The sequence below is a fragment of the Dermacentor variabilis genome, chromosome 8 (assembly GCF_050947875.1).
Source record: "Dermacentor variabilis isolate Ectoservices chromosome 8, ASM5094787v1, whole genome shotgun sequence".
Classification (NCBI taxonomy): Eukaryota; Metazoa; Arthropoda; class Arachnida; order Ixodida; family Ixodidae; genus Dermacentor; species Dermacentor variabilis.
The window spans coordinates 6436412-6455126 of NC_134575.1; the positions used below are offsets into that span (position 1 = coordinate 6436412).

The 18715-nt window shown below is 51.8% G+C and overlaps 1 protein-coding gene across 1 annotated transcript in view; it reads left to right on the forward strand.

Annotated features, from left to right (window-relative positions):
* Positions 1-1901: 1901 nt before the first annotated feature.
* The window catches only part of LOC142589548 (actin, clone 403), a 29187-nt gene continuing 12373 nt past the window's right edge, over positions 1902-18715 (forward strand). Inside the window, exon 1 of the mRNA XM_075700995.1 lies at positions 1902-2058. The gene's annotated coding sequence lies outside the window, so the exon portion shown is untranslated. The remainder of the gene's footprint in view (positions 2059-18715) is intronic.

Consider the following 18715-nt stretch of genomic DNA (forward strand, 5'->3'; position numbering starts at 1 on the left):
AGGACTCGATCAGGCTGTGAAATTGAAATGTCTCCTACAATGAGGTCTTGTAAATAATCATACGAGGCCGTTATTGTTGCAGCAGCCTTTTAATGAATAACGTGAGAAAATGTAACATGTTTGTTGCACCTTCTGTAACCGAATTCGCTTGCTGGCTATTTCTTTAGTTCTGAATTGTTGTTCTTGTGCGTCAGACATCGCACACGAATTTTCCAGCAATTCGGTTTGGCGCTGTTGTCCTCCGTCGTTACACCTGCGTGCGATTGGAAGCGATCCTTTCAATAATGTAATGTTACAAGACTTCATTCAGTTGTCTACAACCTAGCTTTCTTGCTTGTAAGATTTTAATGCTTGGTGCTTCAGTCCAGTTGCAGCTGCTCTTCCAATTGCGCCAGACGCGTGCAACCGTTTTAAAATATTCCTTGTCGCCTCTGCTTTCTTGTCAACCTCCTGCGAGGCTTCAACACAAAAGCATCTTCTGCTGTTCGATGAAGATACCACAGCAGAATTGACAGGAGCGCACCGGTGCAAGAAGCCTCGTCCTACATGCGTTCCTTACCGCCAACACGGTGAATAGACGAGGCGTCCAGAATAAAAAAAAAGAAAAAAAGAAGAAGATGAAAGTGGTTAGTGAATCAAAAATTCAAGCGCGGTGGCAACCGCGCGCGCACAGTCTTCGCTCTGTAATCCACTGCGCGACAATAAACCTCTCTCTCTCTCTCGTCGTTGGCAGAGGAGCTGCTTCGCTCAGACCCTGGAAGACTTCCGTGTGAGTCACGGCGCCGCGCTGCATATGCATTAACGCATATAATAACCTGCGCACAAGACGTCGACGCGAGAGGAGAATTCGTGAGAAAACGCCCTTCCTTCCATTCGTCTTCGCCGACGAGCACGTGGTATATGGAGCCGGACGAGCATAACTCTCTACGGGGCAACGTGATACCGTGGCTGGACCAACGTCGCACCTAAACGAAACGCAATATTCCTGCCAGCGAGTGCGTGCCGTTGACGCCGGTCATGGCACGGCTCGTTTTCGTCTGGAAACCGCAGAGCAGACGACACTCCGTGCTGTGCCGGCATTCTTCTCTTTTCATTTCTCCCGCTTGTATTCGGCGTTTCAACACCCTGCTACTTCACCGCTCGACCTTCACGGCTTGATAGGCTTATACGGGCCAAAAGGGCGGAAAACGTATTTTTGGGGGGCTCTCTCTCTCTCTCCGAGACACAGAGACCTCAGACGAGCATAAGAAAATGCTACCGCAAAATAAACGGCACTGCGATAGCAGTTCTGCATACAACGCGAGCGCAGCGTGAATATGAGTCGGTTGCACTGCCAGACACGCCAAACATCCAAACCACATCAGACAGGCAAAAATCGCCACCCCCAATGCAAGCAAGGGGAAATACCAAACACGGCACGAGCCTGACGTGCGGGAGGTACAGAATCGAAACGAAGAAGAATACAAAAAGAATGCAGCCCCGTCCAAATGTTATATCTTTATTCTTTTACCGGTCCGGGCAGCCGGCGGCGCGCGGCGGCTCTTCACGAAGCGTGCACCCGCGCGCCGTCCAATCGGAGCTCGCGGTGCAATTCTTTACCATATTTGGAAGTACGCCACGCCTAGCCGCCGAGGCTTCGCCGCCAAAAGCCGGTGGGCTTGACGTCAACGACCGAGCACGCTGACGGCACCCATCGGTTGCCTGGATCTCAAGTGACAAAGGTGAGGCGCGGAAATGTTTTTTTGCGAGTTAACGAGATAGAAATTGGCCAAACATGGCAGTCCTGCAGTGCCGCGCTGCGATTTTCGGTTCCGTCGCCGGCGACCAGGTCGCATCGCCTTTTGCGAGCAGCCGACGTTCTCTCCTCCTCGGTCCGCGACGTCTTTCCTCCTCCTCGACCGGCGCAGGAACGCGTTTTGGCCGGCGTCTGCTCCTGCGGCTTCTTCTTGTCTCTGTTCGGTGCCGTTTAGAAACACCACCACCGCTTCCCCGACCCCCCTTCAAAACGCCGGGACCGAACTTTTTTCTCTTCCAAATTCCTCCCCGATTCCGCAGAAGGTAAGCCCTGAATAACCGCCGCGCGGTCGCCTATTTTCGAATATGCCTGCCGCGACTAAAAAGCAGCGCGTCGTTTCGCAATGACGCTTGTTTCGTGCCTTTGCAAGCGACTCTTCATTTGCCAAAAAAATACCGGCGGCCCGCCTAACTGAAGCAGTTTTCGCCCTCCCACCATCGCCACCACTGCTAGCCGGTGAAGTAGCGGCTCTTTAACGACCGGTATCTTAGGCCTAACCTCCCTAACCGTCTCGTGACTCGATCGGTATAGAAATAGTTTGAAGCTCTTAAGCACCACTAGTACCTAATGCATTTAATGCATTTATTTAACTTGTTTCTCGAACCGTGAGAAACTTAGTGACCCAACGTGTCTTTGTTGAACCGAAACGGCACAGCGCCGGGTCAGTCGCTGGAACAATGAACCAGAACCGGCAAATCGAAATGCTCCCTTTTGTTGTTGATTTGATTGCAGGGTATGTTGTTCGTCGATTTCGCGATATTTGTTAATGCCCACTTCAGTGAAGTGACTTACGTTTGCACGCCCTTCTGTAGCGATTCAGTTGCCAATTCGCACGCCCGTTCTTTGTGCCGGCCTGCCTGTCTTGAGACCTCCGCCCCCTATAAAATAGATACTGGATTCCGCGATAAAGAGGCGCAGCGTGATTACGAGACACAACGCGATGTGGTCACCTCAAGGCCTTGCATATAACTATTGCCACTCTAGCAAAGCGCTTATCTATTTTTCCTTTTAGTACACCACACTTAGCTGCAGCTCCGTGGTCGGGCTCATCGGTCGTAATGCATGACCCGATTAGGTGTGGCCTTTGCTATTGGCACCGCTTTTTCTCTGCTTGTATAGGAAATCGTTTATTTGCAAGGATGCTGCGCACATATCGTGTTTGGTTCATCACCAGAGAGGGTCTGTGCCTCCCCATTCTACAATAATGGACTTTCGATCACTCAATCTAGTGTTTGCGCCACGTAAATTGTTGTTTTACTATAAGTATTCGTTAATTCGTTCGTGAAAGTTTCGACTTTACCTGGCAAAGCCGCGCTAGCAGACAATGAGTGTGCAGACTATTCAATCGCATAGGGGTTAAAAACGATACGCCGACTACCCTGTTATCGAGGAACAAAATCTACGACTGTGGAATAAGCACGATTTAATTGCGGTACTAAAAAGTTCGATGCATCGACATTTTCCATGAGACAATGGTGTCGTTTTTTTTTCCTTTCTCTTTAAGCGTGGGTAAGGTTGCCACAAGGCAGACGACGGCATTTTAATTTTCCCAGCGGATATAGGTGACACTAAAGAGAGACATTCCGTTTCTCGGTCTTTTATCGGTCCCTCTGCCACTCCAGATAGCGCATTTCCTGGCTCGGATGGGCCTCCTGCTGCCTACCTGATAAAAGCCCCATGCATTTCGGAGGAGTAGCCAGCGGCCTTTGCGTTGCCGCACGGGGCAACTTTTCTTTAAATCATGGGGTATAGCGTGCCAAAACCATTATCTGATCACGAGGCATGCCGTAGTGGGGTACTCCGTAAATTTGGACCACCTGGGGTTCTTTAACGTGCACCTAAATCTAAGTGCACGGGTGTTTTCGCATTTCGCCCCCATCGGAATGCGGTCGCCGTGGCCGGGATTCGATCCCGCGACCTCGTGCTTAGCAGCGCAGCACCATAGCCACTAAGCAACCGCGGCGGGTCTTGCAACGTTTCTAAAGTTTGGGGCGTGGCCCAAGGATATATATATATATATATATATATATTTTTTTTTTTTCTCTGGACATGCCTCGTCTAAAAGGCTGCGGAGAAAACGCTCGAGTGCCTGTCGGCGGTCCGGGTATTTTGTGCCCAGTTTCGCCGGTTGTGAACATTAAGTGCGGGTAATGTACCAGTACATTTCTGAACACGAACGTCGCGCTTCTTGCGGACTTAGTCAACAGAGCTTGTGAAGCAGGTGTTAGCGGTTTTTCTAGAGCGTGGTTTTGTTAACGTTCGACGGAAGCCGTACACTTTTCGAGCAGTGCTTCAGGCAAACTTTTGTGTTTGAACAAACCTCTCGCGCGTTGCCTGGGCAATATTGCGTATATGCGGCAGATAATTAGGTAACCGTGCGTGCGTCAGAAAATGGTGCATGGATTCGCCTGCCGGGAATGTTTTGGACGTCGCCGCCTTACGATACGAGGGCTTTCAAGGTTGACGTAACGTTGCGCCAGTGGGGAAGGTACAAAGAGGAGACTGGTCTGCAGCCTACCCACAAGGAAAACGATAAAAAAGCAATCGTTCGAGTACGAACCACTCCTCCGAGGGGCTAACGTCCCCGCATGTCGATGACGTCATCGCGACAGGGGCGGGGAACCGATTAATTCTGGCGCTTCCTTGTAGAGGGGCGCTCGCATGGCACATAGGAATTCGTGACGTCACCGACCAGGGGCGTCGTCTTTTGTCATGCTCTAATGAGTGCATGTGGTCGTCGGTACAAACTGCCTGCCACACTACCACAAACCTATCCCCAAACTAGGCTGCACATGCGCTTTCTTTTTGTCTAAAATATGACAGTAAGGTCAAGAAGTCCATGAACTGGGGGCATATTCTGCGACAATCACTTCCGCGATACTATCGCCTTCGCGTGACGTATGCTCAACCAGCCGAGCAGCGCGCGCCTGACGGCCGAGGCGATACTATCGCCGAAAGTGATCGTCGCAGAATACGTTCCATAGTTGCTAACTTGGCTATAGCGCATCAAATGAGCGTTTCGAGCGGCCATGTTACTTCGACAGTTTAGTTCGGAACCACAACTCGGCAATCTTCTGCACTTTTGCAGGGCATCTTGAAGTATCAGTCATACGATGAAGGCTATACTTAACGTTAATTCTATGCTCCTACTGCTACTAGCTTATTGGCATTGCTTCTTGTACCTTAAACAGGAGCTTAGGTATATTTAATTGCATGGGCCACGTTGAAGTAGCAGCAAATCCATTTTTTAGCTCGCAAAATTTTGGCCGACTGTCGGTGCAGGAATGCTTGCTATATAGTAATGTTTTAGTACACTATAGTATATTTACGTAGTGTGCGACATGCGTTACTTCATTGCTGATTTCCGTCAGCCAAAGGAATTGTAGTTGTTCGTTAGCGATATTTTGACTGTTATTACTGAAGCGTGCAGGCACGGTAGGTATGATTCCTTTATCGGCCAAATCTACGTGACCACGGACATGGGCGATAGAGGCAGTCTTTTCGCCGCCATTCAGTTCTTATTTCACTGCTGCCTGCACTCCGTGTAGGGCCCGCCCTAATTCATTACTAATTTTCATATGTACAGTTATCAAGCGCATGTACGTGACACTGATAATCCGAATGTCTGCTGAAAGGAGCTGTCGTATCTGGAAAGCACACTAGCCGACGAAACGCTCTGCTCAGACGCCAAGAATCTATCTGTTCCGTGTTGTACAAGTAGCACTGATCTGAAAGCAAACATTATTGTTCTAAAACACGGAGTTGTGCGCGAGCGATAAAGTGTGTAGCGTAGTCGTAGCCTTACCTCATTGTTCCTCGGGCAGGTAGGCTAGCGCAGGTCTGCAGGCCCTGGGCGCAGAGGGAAACCCTTGCCGGCTCTCCAGTTTGATGAAGTTTACTCCAAGCTCTTCGCGTAGGAGCGGATGTCTCGGGTCGGGATTCTCTCGAGGACAGCGTATAATTAGCCGGTAGATGGAAGTTACGCGAATCGACCTACCTTTCGCCGAATTGCGATCAGCAATCGTTTGTTTTCGATAGGAGATGAAGAGCAAAGCTACTTGTACATTGGCCCTAGCAAATCGCCGGTGGTCTGGGCGTGCGGCAGCGGTAGTTCGGCTTACGAGTCGAAGCATGACCCTCTCGAGAGACGGCGTCGACCAGCAGCAGACGATTTCTGAAGCGCGCGCGCGCCGCCATCTTGGGTGCGGATGGAGTGGGAGAGGAGGAAGTGGGACCGTTGCCAGACGAAGCGTGCCGGTACGCGCCGCGCTCGGCTCAGCAGCGCGCCGCCGTGTCCGCGCGGTGGTTTGTGCTACTTGGAGCGCGAGGAAAGGGCGTGGGGGCGAGTGAAGTGAGAGCGCACGCGGCCTAAAAACGGGTGCAGAGCTCAGCGCGTCCCTCGAGCTGCGTGAGCGTTGTTTTGGTGGTGGAGGAGGGCGGGCGCTTGGAGCTGCGCTCACTTCCAGACTGCTAGCGCGAGGTTTGAAACCCGTTTTACGGACCTTTTTTGAGCAGGCGGGCGCCTTCTAAACCCGGGGCCTCTGCCGGTGCCGGGGTGGGTGAGGCAGCAGCGCGCTTCACCCCCAGCGCTGTGAGCGGCCATGGCCAAAATTGGGTCGGCAAGCCCAGACAGTGCGTGGCTCGCACCGCGACGAAACATTGACGTTCTTGTCTTCACGCACTTCGTAAATAATTTTCAACTCTGGTTCACTGGTGTCGCGAGCTGCGAAATAGCTCGGTTGAAAAACTGCGTTGCCCGCAGTTATTCTTTTTTTCGTTTGGACGCCTTCCGAGTTTTGTGGGTTACTTAGCGACCGACTGCTCCCATTGGCGCGTGGCATTTACAAAGAAACGTTGCTGTTTTAGTGCTGATTGAGTTTTCTTCCGGCTGTATTTGCCGTTGCTGCAGCCGGAGTGCAAGCCCTATACTTACTCCGGGGCCTGACGAGCCAGATGCCCAGAAAGACTGCACTTTCGGCGCACTACAATAATGCGCATTGTAGTACATCATCCGAAATCCAGTGGCGCGGAATTCTGTCGCGCCGCTACGCGGCAAAGTCTCCACTCGCAACAGTTGGTGCCATTAAAAAGTTGCTGCCCGTAGGTGCGGAAGCGCTACCAACTTTTTTTCCCGTCGGCGGCTGCATCCTTTGTCAACAGTTGGTCTACTGCTAGTTTTCTCTCGCGAGTTGGAGCTGACGGGCAAGCCGGTCTCCGGCCAAGAGGCGAGTCTCGGGCGCCGTCGACACGTGCGTCGAGGGACGCCGGTCGAACGGCGCTCTCGGTCGCCTGTGCGAGGCGCGTGCCGCCGCTTTGCCGTGAACCAGCTTTTCGCGCGCGTGCATTGTCGGGCGGCCGATGAAATTGCGCAGCTCGCAGCTGTTTTCGGTGGCAGCTCGGCGTCGTGTGCGATGGAGGCGTATTCTCTTCTCCTGCGCCCTCGCGCCAAGTGCGTGCAGCGCCATTGAAGCTGAATCGTTCACATCACGCGAGCGAGTGTGGACGGTGTGTGCTTGCTGGCGACTATCGTGCGGACGGTCGACGCCACCAGAATGCGCCACGGCAGGTCACCCGTTGGCGAGGAAGGGTCGTGCTCCAGCGCAGCAGGCAAGCCACATGCGCGCTACCTGCCTCTGGAATGCAGTGAGGGGCATTCGGAGATGCTCGGGGGGGGGGGGGGGGGCGGTGGGACCCCTCGGCTTTGTTTGCTTTGCGACGCTGCAGCAACGACGATGCACGCGACGCTTCGTGAGTGCCCAGAAGATGTTCGGGAAGCTTGATTGCGGCGTTCAATTTTGTGTGGAATACGCCGGGCTGTTTGTGGGGAGCGGCGCTAGATCGACTTCTATACAGTTGAGTAGGTAACAAAACAGTTCTGGTCCAGAACACAGCGCAATTCCCGCTTGATATTTTTGTATTGTCTTGTCTTTTTATATGTCATGTAGAAATATTCAAGTGCGCGGAAGCGAAAAGTTTATTCCCGAACGGCGCTCCCAGCACAAAAAAAAGAAAGAAAAAATTTGAAGGTGGCGGCGCGCGGTTTTTCCTATTGCTTACCAGAATATTTTCCGATTTCACGGCCGAATTAAATGCAAAGTAACAACGTTGTGTCGAAAAGCTTTTCTGCACATTTGAGTAGGCTTCACAGTAAGTTCCATGCGTTTTTCTATGCTGTGCGTAAACGAAAAGAAGTAAAAAAAAAAAATCTAGGCATGGCCCAAATCAGAAAGATTTGTAACTTTCATGCGTCTTGGCGCGTGTTCTATTTCACACAGATATTTGAAAAAATAAGTGTGAAACATAGAACGTTCTCTTTGCAACATTAATACAAAATATCTTCCTACATGAAACACAAGAAAAAAATAGAGTTAAAATAAACAAGCTTTTTCTTTCAAAAAAAGAAAAAAAAACGGTTCCAATTTTTGAAAAAAAAAAAAAGATTAGACGGAAGCCCGCTTATGTCGAGCAAAACGTGGGTGCGATAACAAGTTTCCTCATTTGTTTTATTCGGAAAGTGTAACGGGCCAGAGTGGCCCATGTTGAGCGTGGCGGCTTCCGTAGCTTTGCTGGTTGTCTGTCAGTTCGCACTGTTCGAAGCAGCTCACACCGAAAGTGCCATCGCCCTGTCAGTATTACGGACTGCGCCCAGAATGGGTGCTGCTCGCACCACCACAACGGGTTTGCGTTTATTGCGCCAGTGCCAACCTTTGTCTCCGCGCTTGAGAACGTAACCGGCGTGGAAATCCCGTTCGAAGGTACGAAAGCATTGTGCCTTTGCGGCTCCCTAACCACAGATTGCATGTCAGGTGAATGCGAGCGCTGCCCATGGAGTGAAAAACCTCACCTTGGCCAGTCTGGGAATGGCTGACGAGGTCACGCTTGCCGTTTGGGAAAGCGGTGACTCACTCGATCGAGAAGGCGTCGTCTCCATCCCTTTTTGTGAAAGAGTTCGGCAAACGGGTGACCGAATGGATTCTTCGGGAACGCATCTGCCGCACTCAAGTCGCGGCCATTCACACGAGGCAGAGAAGTGCGCGGAAGCATTGATCTGCATTTCGATCTTGCGGGAATCTGGACTGACCTTCTGCAGCACCATCGGCAGAAGAAAGAAATCTCCGTTTTCACCTGTGTCGCTGCGACACGGAAAGCAACGCCACAGCTTTGCTGTCACGAGCGACGACATGCATCGCGACGCAGCGCACGCCTGCTACGCCCTGTAGTGCACCAAGTGTTGGATGAAAAAGCACCCGTCTACCGCTGTCGCGTAACATACGTCGGCGCAGTTAGCCATCTTAAGAATAGGTACAAGGTGTACGAGTTGTGCGCGAGGTGGATATTTTGCGCTGCCGGGTTATACGCCCGTGACGGTGTGGGCGGACTCCTCCAAGCTTCGCGGCGAAACCTGGGAGCGCCGCCTCCGTTCAGTCGGCACTCGAGATGGTAGCTTGGCGACAGCTGCAAGAATGTGGTCGGGCGCCTCCGACTGCAGCCGCCGGTGAGCATCGTCGGCTGAAGTCGGTGCCGGGAATTCGGCCGCGCCGCGTGTGTGCCCAGTCTAGCGCTGGCCGTTGCGAGAACTGCTGACGGTGATTGAGCGCTTTTAATTGCCGACTGCAAAGGACACGCAATAAATTTGTTCGAGCAACACTATAGTAGTGTCGAGTTTGTTCTCTCTTCCGTCCGAGAAAACAAAAAGCGAAAAGCAGCCACAATAAGAAACCCTGGTAAACCTTCATTTGCGACAACCGTTGCCTTTTCCTTTTTTGAAAGAGGCTAAGCGTTAACAAACTTCAACCAGTCATCGCGGCACTAAAGCCGGCACGCTCAACGTTCGCCACTCTGGCCCGTTATATTTTGTGAATAAAGCAAATGGAGGAAACATCGCGCTCACCCTTTGCCGGACATGAGCGTGCTTCCATCCACAACGTTTTTCAAAAATTGAAACTGGAGCTTTTTCATTTTATTTTTTTAAGTAAGCTTTTTTGAAAAAAGTACTTTTTTTAGTCTCCTGCGTTTTATGTAGGAGCATAATATTTTGCATAAATAGAGAGCTTTAGAATAGGGGCCCCCCAAAAGATAGCGTCGAAGCCACTGCGCATGCGCGAGACGCGAACTGCGTTTGGGTTTTGCGTTGGGAACGCTATTTCACCGATTTAGCGGGAGCCCAAATAGCGGCCCCAAAAGCTTTGCGTCGGAAAACATGGCGGCACTCATCGAAGCGACGGCTCTAACCTAGCACAAAACTGGGTTCAATTCGCGGTAACGCGTGAAGTTCGCAAGCTAGGAGAAGTGACTGCGGTTATCGCTTTCTCTCAACTAGCGTGTGTTATGAAGATTGACTCATTAGAAGCCGCTGATTTTGAACTCGATTGTGGATTTTATGGTTCGTAGGCCTAACACGGCTAAGCTTGGCTGGTGAAGGCTAGTGAAGTTGGTTTGCTCAAAACTAAGCGCAACTAATTGTTTGCTGCTTACTGAGAATAACCTCTAAATTGTAATTAAACGTGAATACACGCAAGTGAAAATTATTATTCCTATCATAAAATGGTATATTTTATTTAACTATTTCTAATAGTTTTTCTTTGACGCCGTAGTGGCGCTGTCAGCGCAAGACGCTATCCGCAAACGTCAAACCCTATTCTAAAGCTTAACTCCTACGTGCCCGAACGCTAACACCCGCAAAGCTCTTTGGGGCCCAAAACTATTGGGGCCCCTATTCTAAAACTCCCTAATGTTGCAAAGAGAACGTTCTGTTTGACTTTATTTTTTTCAAGTTTGTGGGAAATAGAAAACGCGCCAAGACGCATCAATGTTTCAAAAAATTTTATTTGGGCCATGTTCGGATTATTTAAAGATTGTTTTTCGACAAAACGTTTGCAGTTTGCATTCAGCCGTGAAATCTTAAAGTATTGTGGTAAGCAGGAGGACGCTCACGCCGTCACCTTCACATATATATATATATATATATATATATATATATATATATATATATATATATTGGCTTGCTGCGAACGCTTTCTGGGAATCAAATTTCCGGTTCCGCGCAGTTTGAATATTCCTACTTGACAAAACGATTTCTATAAATAAAAAACAACAATATTAAGCGGGCATGCATGTTTGATTTATCGTGGAATCGCCCTATTTTGAAACAATAGATCCCACGCAGCGAAAAACTTTCTTTTTCCTTTTTTTCTTTTGTGATGCGTGCGGAAAGTTAGTCGAACAAGACGGTTGCTGCTCACTGAAAGCCAAAAATTTCGCCGTCTGGAAAATTTGCCGCAACGAGATGAACACGTGCCACGCGAATGCTCGCCAAGCTCTGGCGATTCGCAGCCATGCCAGCCACCAAAGCAGCAGGCTGCGCTGTTTTGAAAACGAACACTTGTTAGGCAGGGGGAGGGCGAATTTCGAAGTTTGGAATACTTATACACTAGCTGTGCGTATTCGAAGAGGAACTATTCGGTAATTTCGAACATCGAAACTAACCGAATATTTTGCAACAACCAGCCTGTTAGGTTTCTTACTGTTCCTTCTGTTAAAGTATCGCAAATTAGCAGAATTGAAACGACGGCGAATGTTTTCGAAGGAATTTAGAAATAAGATGACTAGTACAACTTGTGTTCGGTTTCGCGGTGGAAGCCCACATGACAACCTGTTAGGTTGGATCGTATAGTCAGCCATTTAGTATTTTTTTTGTCAGTCTATAGCCATGTAGCATTTTCTTGTTTTGTACGATACGAGCAGAGATGTTCTGCTTGCAATGGGTCCATTTACATGTACTTAACAAGTCCATCAGTAGCTTCCCCCCCCCCCCACAACTGATAGTTTTTTGCCAACCATTCCACACAGTATAGCCATTCATTCTTGGAAAACTTGTTTGCAAGCAGTCTCTAAATTGTTAAGAGATTATTTGCGAGTTTCTTTTTATGACAATCGAGGATTTATTTATTTTTTTATTTGTACATACTGCAGTCTATACAGACCAAGCCCGAGACGTCTTGTTCGCTGCTGATGTGAACACGAAGTAGTTCGACGTATAAGCGCCGTGAGCGGCCAATGGGACCACTTTGAAAGAACTCCCGAATCTTGGTGCCCCGCAGACGGTGATGATTTGGGAGCCGATCTTTTCTTTTTTTCTTCAAGAATTCCTAGTGCTCATCTTCCGCCCTTTTGTAATTGGCTCAGCGAGGCGGCCGAGATCGCTAATTTTGGATCGGCACGGAGTTGCACAGTGGCGATTCTGAACATAAGCATAATTCGTGCTGAGAAAAAAAAAAAAAAAAAAAGCCACCAGAAAGAATACTGGGGCGACTGATTTCGTGGCGGCGACGAAAAAAGAGAAAAAGCCGTCTGAAGGTGCCAGATTCTCGAAAATGATGGCGGCCAAAACAAACAAAGCTTACCGTGGGAACTGCGTAGCCGTGACGGACCGCTCCTACTGTCGACTGCATCTCGTAACGCGCGTTACCGGTCGGTCTCGCTAGCCTCTCCAATCGCGTATCTCTCCACCCCCTTTTTATTCTTTTGTATCTTTTAACCTAGATGGAACTGAAAGAAAAATGGGAGAGAATGTGTGTCTAAATACTGCGAGCCAGAAATTGCACTGGGATTGAGAAACTGAGAGAAGCAGGAAGGGCACATATAGGTCCCGCACCCAGACGGTGGTCTGACCTGGCGTTATACGTTACACTGCTCGTGGAACCTTTCTTTTTTGTTCTTCTTTTTGTTGTCTTATACATGAACCGGCGGTCGTTTGGGGTGTGATTAAAGACGAAACTTGGGACGAGGAGACGAGCTTTCTTTCTTATTTCTTTTTCGTGAGCGGGTAGAGTGCGGAATGTGTGCGTCGAAAAGCGTGAAGAGATGGCACAAGTGGCACAGTTTCCTCCAGAAACCGTATTCTGCGTTTTTCCTCGATTTTGTTCTTTCCACCCCAGTCAGAAGCCTCGCTTCCAGCCGTGCCGCTGGGCGAGCGGCGGTTCGTGCTTTGAAGGCTGCGACGCTGCGCGCGCTGTTTGGAGAGCAATTTCTCCTCTACGAGACCAGCGTTGCGTAATGAGACCCTGCGAGGCTCGGTGGATACGCCGGGCGGAGGTGCATTGCCCGTGCGTGGCGCTTTGGGAAAGAAAGACAGAAAAAAAATCCCAAAAGGGGGGGGGGGGGGAGCTGTATACGGTCTGCGCGCTGGAAGCTGTTGTGGACGGTCGTTTACGTAACGGCTCAGTCTTGACCGTGAGCCCCGCTCGGTCGCCCTTCTCGTGAGGACGCAGCGATCAGCCTCGCTCCTGGTTTGCGTAGAGGTGGCCCTCGGGAAGTCTAGATCAACACTGAACTTCCCGCCTTGCGACGTGTCCGAGTGGAAATGTGCATACCGCGTCATCTGCGCCCCGTGGGGCACGAATTTTGTTGCCGAGACTCGCTGTGGAGGGAAGCGCGCCTCCGCAGACGTCTGCACTGCGCCTGGAGTGGCGAGCGTCGCGCGATAGCGGAAAGAGCGCGACGTGGTGCTGTTCAGTTGCCTTATTCAAATCGGCCTGAAGAAAGGTGCCGGTAACATGGCCGAGCCTGCTTACCCCCCCACCCCTTGAGTACAAGCCGTATCCAAAATACGCATTACGGTAGGACCCTTCGTGCAAGGGCTTATGCCGGGATGTAGTGATTGGGCCGGACATAGTGTTAGCGACAGTAGGCAAGCAGCTCTCGTGAATGGTTTGATTTATGAAGGCAGCCCTTGATATCCGTCAAGACGAAAGAAGAAAAACGCTTACGCCGGTCATAAACTGAAAATGAGCGTTTTCGCTTAGAAGTAATCGCTCTTAAATATATTTATCCGTAGCAGTGATTCCTTCCATCGTTCACGAGTCTGCGGTTTCTGCGGTTCCAAACCCCACACACGTTGTTTCAGGTAGATTACTTTTTTTTTTTACTTAACGGGAAATTAACTCCACCTTTCGTATTGACGCCGCAATTTCTTTTCTTTTTTTATGGATCATATAAGTGTGTCGCTTATGCAGAATATCGGTGCATATCGTTTTCAACAGCTATCCGAATCCTGTCAAGATGATGAATGTTGCGACGGTTACGTTCGATTACCTAAACTGTTATATTTCGCTTCGCAAGTAGTGCATCGTTCGTGGCGGATCCGCTGAGACCGCCGTCTCCTTTTGTGCGACTACGTACGCGTCCTTGGCGCGACGCGCGCGGGCTTCGCCCGCTCGACTGCCTCGGGACTCTCTCTCTCTGTCGTGGCGGCAAGGTTAACGATCCCGTCGTCGTAGCCGTCATCGTCGCACCACCGCGACCTCCTCTTGTCGGAGGATGTGTTTGTCGCCCGATTCTTCCTCGACCGCCACGAGGACGGGGCTGCTTTATTCCCCCGCTGCGCAAGGCGATTCACAAGGTATCGACGGCCCGTGCCTTAACCGTCGTGTGAGTGACGTTGCTACGCCGGTGCGTGCATGTTAGTATCAGCGCGGCTGAAACAAACCAGCCCCAATGATGAAAGGAGAGCCACCGTTCCCAATTAGCAGCCTTAATTCACCGCGCCGTCTTCTTTATCTCGCATGCTTCAGGTGTCCAGATTCACTGCACTGTTGACGAACTTGGTGACGTGCACATTTGCACTATTTCGACAAAGTTGGGCTGTGTCGGCTTGTAACAGGCCGAAATCGGGATGTCGCGTTCGTGTGTGCGCACACTGGCGGGTCGGGCCAGGCCGAGCGAGCGTCGAGTCTTTCCCGTCAGCCCTCCCCCCGTGGGTTGACTCTCCCAACCCGCACGGCAAGATGTAAGCCCGGTTGGATCGTGCTAGGTCAGCTCGACTTCAGTGTCTTGACCCGATCGCATCGAGTATGCGTTGGCGGCGAGGTTTGGCGCCCATTTCAGTGGCCATCGATCGGTTCGGTAGCGCCAATGAAGTTATTTTGTTGAACCAATATGACACCGCGTGTGAACTGGGCTGGCCGTGCCTTGTCTCATGTCAGCAAACGGTCGTGAGAACCACGTGGGTACCATGCACTGAGTCAGCATTGATTGGAACGTGCGAATTTAACTGAACGAGAATGCCGTGTACTACACATCCCTGTGCCATAACCGCTTCTCTTGCGCGCCTGCACGCATACGTGCACATTGTAATAACTCGCAATGCGGAGTACGACGCGACAAGGCGGCTAATTGCTGCCTCTGTAAACTCGCAGAATTAAGGAAAAAAAGCAGCTGCAAGCCAGTGTCACTGCGCCGACGAATATTGATACCGTCCGCTGCACTGGTTGAACACCGCACGCTGCACGAGTGCTTGGGCGTCGTCTCGTTCCGGGAGGTAGCGTGGTGACGCACCCTGCCGCCGCTTTGATCCGGTTTTTTGTGGTCGACTGCGCGCGTCGTTCGCATCCACGAAGCGCACACGCATGCGCGCCGTGATGTACTCGGTTGTCCGAAAGAGGCTCGCCGGACAAAGGGCACGAGCGGCGCTGCCCCACTTGCGCCGTTCGCCGCGAGCTGTTCCGGGTGAGTGCCACTGAATCCGGCTGGCACTTGAGGGCGCACGGCATTTTGCTGTCGACAGCGGGTTCACCCGAACGCGCGTGCATGGCAGCGGGTTTTTCGTGCAATTTGCCGTTGCTTGCCGCTTTTGCGCTGCGCCGTTCTGCTGCTGGACACGAGGTCGCGGGTTCGATTCCCGACCGCGGAGTTCCCACGGGGGCGGAATGACCAGGCCCTCTGTCATAGCCGTGGTGGCACACTGCGCTGTGCAACAATACTGTCCAGGACAAGGCAACTAACGTGAATAAAGCGATGACGTATAGTGGCAGACGTGATGTTTTATGACAGCTACGGAACCAACTAGCCCACTGGAACACATGGTGGCCCTCCTCATTTGCGTGGTCTGGGAAGTCACGCCCCGTGCGTCAGTCGCCGCTGCGTTTGTCTTCAGCGCACGACTGTGTGGTTGACTCTACTGCTACGCCGTAACAGGAGCGGTCGAGCGGCGTCATGGCGGTGCCTCTGACGAAGGTTCAGGCGCGTCCTGTGCAACGGACACTGCGTTCGCAGGGCTCCGCGGTTGCGTCAGCACCGAGTCCTGCGCGAGGATCGTTTTCTCGCGCCACTCGGCCACGTGTATCTGCGCTGCTGCTGTGGGCCTGCAGTAAGCGCGACGCGAGCCATTTGTGTACTTGCGGGCGACCGGTATTTCTCGGGGCTCAGTGCGTTTCAACGTGGTAGGCGCATGCAAATACTGCGGGAGAGGCGCGCGTTTCCCTTTCCCCCGTGGGGGATGGGAGATGTGTAATGTGACGGACACCGCATAGAACGCCACCGTGTGTTGGCGGCGCCAGAAATTGTATGATTCCGTCTCGTTGGACATTTCGTGTCGCCGGTCACGTGACCCGTTGGAAACTCAAGTGCAGAATGGTGGGGTTGTAATGAATTCTCCAGTTTTAGGTTACCACGTTTGGCTCCCTGCAGAAGTGATGCCCCGTGCACTGCGCCCGTAGCCAGGTTCTGACGACAGGACAAGCTTTGCCTTCGGGCTAATTAGAATAGCATTATTGGGAAGCACCGCTGCAAAGGCTTACGAGGCGCACGATCATGTGAAGGAGAAAGCTGTAGCGTTTCCGTCGTGGGCGTCTCGTAAACCTTTGTAGCGCTGTTTCCCGATAATGCCGGGACAACAAAGATTAACAGAATACTTCGAGTTTCGTATTTCCGACGGACGTCCAAACGTCTCATATTGCTGATGCTTTAAGACGGTATCCCAGGCAGGCCTTTCGTCGTAGCATGAACGGCGTTTGCCTGTCGCTGCGTTGCGGTTAGGCTCGTTAGGACCTCATTTTTGTCCAGCTGCGCGAATAACGAGAATAGATGGAGCTTGGCGCGTCTATTTTAGCGCCGGTTGGTGCGATAGTTTGCCTTTGATGCAGGATTAGAAACGTTAAACGTCGAGAACACGATTGCGCCGAGTCCGATCGGAAAGCACTTAGCATACAGCCGCGCTCAGTGAATGACCGGGTTCGAGAATAGAGGTGCGCTTCGTGCTCGCACCTAGTTAATCGGCCTATATACTTGCGGATCATCTCTCTGACGCCGCCGCCGCGGGCGTACGTTAGAAGACCTTGCTCGCGCACGACGCCCTAGCGTGTGCGCGCGTGGCTGGGTGGGACCGAAGGGGGGGGGGGAGGGGTGACCATTAGCGGCTGTAATTCGGCCCGCGAATCGCGTGGGCCCACTTGCACCGCAAGTGTCGGGTTGGAAACACGGCCCGTACCATCGGGTGCGTCTATAACGGGCACGCATTTAATGTAGGCACAGTGGATGGAGATCGGTACGTGCTCGCACTGCGAGATTGCGTAACGCACGTGCGCGCGCTCCCGCTCGGTTAAAAGAGAGGGTGCGTTCCTCTGTCACGTGCCGTTCGCGAGAGGATTTTTCAAGGTCGGCGGGAGGCAGCGCCCCCTCCAGTCTTCACCCTGAAATATGTCTGCGAGCGCCGCATATTATATAGCCGTGCCGTATCAGTAATGGTCATCCGTCGCTGAGCTTTCTCGAGGGCGCGCACCGCGCTTTGCTAGAGCCTGCGTTGGCGCCGTGCGTGATGACGAGTGTGTGAGAGGCTACCGTTAGGGGCGCAATCGACGCGCTTTACTCGTACCTTTCCTTTAGTCGGGTAAAAGAAAGAAAAAAAAAAGGGGGGGGGGGAACTGGCGTGCTTATGGGGCGTCGACTTCACTCTGCACGCCTCTCGTTTCAAGGCGTGTGCGCTCGCACTACACGTTGTGTGAACCAGACGTGCAGTCAGTGGCCATGCATGTTTTTCCTTTCTAAGCAGGAGGCCGCGTGTTCGACGTTGGAGCCACCCGCACCGTCTTCCAGGTGCTTCAGTTGTTAAACCCGGTAACTGATTTTTGCGCATACTACGCGGGCGCCAAGCTGTACTGCGTGCCCGAACAAAGCTTTGTCTAATTTCCGAAAGCGCTTAATTGCTTCACACTGGACTTAAACAGTGCGCCAAAAAGCAAACGTCGTCAGAGGCTTCGGAAGGGTGTATTGACCACCAAGCCGCGTTCTTAACGTTAGATATGTGCCCGTTCAACGAGAGTATGCTTCAGTGAAGGAGAGAGTGGGCGCATATGCCCCGTGCATCTTTCGTACATATTCCTCACGCAGGCAGGAAGGCACGTTAGTTTCGCTCCGTCCGCGAGAGCAGACGACGTGGCAACTGGTGCTACGGCACTGCCGTGCCGATTTCCCGGAGCGAACTCGCATCTTCGCGGCCGCGCCGCACGGTATATGGGCACGGCGGCTCGACGGTTCGAATCGGTCAGAGCGTGCGTGCCACTTGCGGACCGCGGCTAACCCAACCCTCGGGGGCGGGAAGGGGTGCGCGCACTGTACCGACCGTCACTGCCAAAAATTCGGGAGCTACGGAAAGGGAAAAAAAAAAAAACATTCATAAGAGGAGAGTTAAAGCTGGGGTAGTCGCTGAAGCTTGGAATTATTGTGCGCGCGCCGTTAGCTCCGCGCTTTCCGAGGCGCTCCTTCGAAAAAAACAAAAGCCCCTTGTTTTTTGTTCGCCCGTGGAAAAGGCCGCTTTCTTTTTTTCGTTTCGCGCAATCCCTCTCGAGTTGCCGTCGCGCTGTTTCGTTCGTGATACGCAGATACTATTTTTTTCCTCGACGTCCAGGAGATGTTTCTGTAGCTGCCGCTTCTGTTCTACTTTGGGGCTCACGGAGCATTCGTTTCGTTTTTGTCGCTCTGCTGCTTACGACCGCCCGCGCTGTGTTTGTACGCGGCCGCGCTCTCTCTCTCTCTCTCTTGTAGTGTCGCCCCGTTTGCCGTGGATACAAAACTGTCTCCACGTGTCCGTGTGGTCTCTACTGAAAGCCGCGTAGCGCGCTGCTGAAAGCTAAAACATCGATCGCA